Here is a 3,084-nt window from a genome sequence, read left to right as displayed (position 1 = left end):
CACTTCGGAGCGCACCAATGATGCGCTCCATTCAAAAGTTTCCTGAAAAGGCAAAAAAAGTTGAGATTATAGAATTTCCCACTTGAGAGATTGTAAAAAAAAAAAATTTAAAATGAAGGAAACGCGGGTGCCAAGGTGTGCGCAGCCCAGCCAAGGTGTGCGCACCAAGGCGCCCACCCTGGCGAAGGTGCACGCAAGGTGCGCACCCGAGGCAAACCGGACAATTAACCCAACTTTCGACTTCGCGCGCACCTTGGAGCGCACTTCGGAGCGCTCCTTGGTGCGCACCAATCTTGGGCACCTCGGAGTGCACCATGGCGCCCACCAAGGTGCGCACCCGGGGCAAACCGAGCTCCGACTTCGTGCGCACCTTGGAGCGCACGAAAGGTGCGCACCATGGCGCCCACCAAGGTGCGCAGCCCAGCCAAGGCGTGCGCATCAAGGTGCGCACCCTGGCGAAGGTGCGCACCCGGGGCAAACCGAGCTCCGACTTCGTGCGCACCTTGGAGCGCACAAAAGGTGCGCAACCCAGCCAAGGTGTGCGCACCCCGGTCAAACCGAGCTCCGAATCGTGCGCACCAGAGGTGCACGCCATCGTGCGCACCTTGGAGCACACTTCGGAGCCCTCCTTGGTGCGCGCCGATGTTGCGCACCTCGGAGCGCACCCGGGGAAAACAATGCAATTAACCCGACTTTCGACTTCGTGGGCACCTCGGAGCGCTCTCGGGTTCGCACCTCGGAGCACACCGAGGTGCCCACCCTGGCGAAGGTGCACGCGAGGTGCGCACCCGGGGCAAACCGGGCTCCGACTTCGTGCACGCCGCACCTTGGAGCACACTTCGGAGCGCTCCTTGGTGCGCACCAGGGCGCGCAACCCAGCCGAGGTGCCCACCCCGGCGAAGGTGCACGCGAGGTGCGCACCCGGGGCAAACCGGGCTCCGACTTCGTGCACGCCATGGTGCCCACCGCGGCGAAGGTGCACGCGAGGTGCGCACCCGGGGCAAACCGGGCTCCGACTTCGTGCACGCCGCACCTTGGAGCACACTTCGGAGCGCTCCTTGGTGCGCACCATGGTGCCCACCAGGGCGCGCAACCCCGCCGAAGGTGCACGCGAGGTGCGCACCCGGGGCAAACCGGGCTCCGACTTCGTGCACGCCGCACCTTGGAGCACACTTCGGAGCGCTCCTTGGTGCGCACCATGGTGCCCACCAGGGCGCGCAACCCCGCCGAAGGTGCACGCGAGGTGCGCACCCGGGGCAAACCGGGCTCCGACTTCGTGCACGCCATGGTGCGCACCGCGGCGAAGGTGCGCACCCGGGGCAAACCGGGCTCCGACTTCGTGCACGCCGCACCTTGGAGCACACTTCGGAGCGCTCCTTGGTGCGCACCAGGGCGCGCAACCCAGCCGAGGTGCCCACCCCGGCGAAGGTGCACGCGAGGTGCGTACCCGGGGCAAACCGGGCTCCGACTTCGTGCACGCCGCACCTTGGAGCACACTTCGGAGCGCTCCTTGGTGCGCACCATGGTGCCCACCAGGCCGCGCAACCCAGCCAAGGTGTGCGCACCAAGGTGCACGCGAGGTGCGCACCCGGGGCAAACCGGGGTCCGACTTCGTGCACGCCGCACCTTGGAGCACACATCGGGGCGCTCCCGGGTTCGCACCGGCGTTGCGCACCGTGGTGGGCACCTCGGAGCACACCAAGGTGGGCAGCGAGGTGCGCACCTTTGATGCGATGCCTTCACTAATTTCCATAAAAGGCAAAAAAAAAACGAGATTTTAAAATTTCCGTTTTGAAAGATAGTGAGAAAAAGGGAATGCTGGTGCCATCTTGAGCCCGCCCTGGTGCGCAGCCCAGCCAAGGTGTGCGCACCAAGGTGCCCACCCTGGCGAAGGTGCGCGCCCGGGCAATTAACCCAACTTCCAACTTCGCGCGCGCCAGGGTGGGAGCGCACCCAACAACCGGGCCTGGGAAGAGCCAATGCGAGAAACCCCACCAAACGCTCTGACAAAAAAAGAGGGGGCGCTCCAGTAACCCCGCTTCGGAGCGCACCCTGGGCAAACCCAGCCAAGGTGCCCACCCCGGCCAAGGTGCAGGCGAGGTGCGCACCCGGGGCAAACCGGGCTCCGACAACGTGCACGCCGCACCTTGGAGCACACTTCGTAGCGCTCCCGGGTGCGCACCTCAGAGCACACCAAGGTGGGCAGCGAGGTGCGCACCTTTGATGCGCTGCCTTCACTAATTTCCAGAAAAGGCAAAAAAAAAAGGAGATTTTAAAATTTCCGTTTTGAAAGATAGTGAAAAAAACGGAACGCGCGTGCCATCTTGAGCCCGCCCTGGTGCGCAGCCCAGGTAAGGTGCCCACCCTGGCAAAGGTGCGCACCCGGGCAATTAACCCTACTTCCGACTTCGTGCGCGCCAGGGTGGCAACCGGGCCTCGGAAGAGCCAATGCGAGAAACCCCACCAAACGCTCCGACAAAAAAAGAGGCGGCGCTCCAATAACCCCGCTTCGGAGCGCAGCCGGGGCAAACCCAGCCAAGGTGCCCACCCCGACGAAGGTGCACGCGAGGTGCGCACCCGGGGCAAACCGGGCTCCGACAACGTGCACGCAGCACCTTGGAGCACACTTCGAAGCACTCCCGGGTGCCCACCGGCGTTGCGCACCGTGGTGGGCAGCGAGGTGCGCACCTTTGATGCGCTGCCTTCACTAATTTCCAGAAAAAGGCAAAAAAAAATGAGATTTTAAAATTTCCGTTTTGAAAGATAGTGAAAAAAAAGGAACGCGGGTGCCATCTTGAGCCCGCCCTGGTGCGCAGCCCAGGCAAGGCATGCGCACCAAGGTGCCCACCCGAGGTGCACACCCGGGGCAAACCGGGCTCCGACTTCGTGCAGGCCGCACCTTGGAGCACACTTCGGAGCGCTCCTTGGTGCGCACCATGGTGCCCACCAGGGCGCGCAACCCAGCCAAGGTCTGCACACCAAGGTGCCCACCCCGGCGAAGGTGCACGCGAGGTGCGCACCCGGGGCAAACCGGGCTCCGACTTCGTGCACGCCATGGTGCCCACCGCGGCGAAGGTGCACGCG

This window comes from Cryptomeria japonica, unplaced genomic scaffold (genome assembly GCF_030272615.1).
Source record: "Cryptomeria japonica unplaced genomic scaffold, Sugi_1.0 HiC_scaffold_69, whole genome shotgun sequence".
Lineage (NCBI taxonomy): Eukaryota > Viridiplantae > Streptophyta > Pinopsida > Cupressales > Cupressaceae > Cryptomeria > Cryptomeria japonica.
This window is presented reverse-complemented; position numbering follows the sequence as displayed.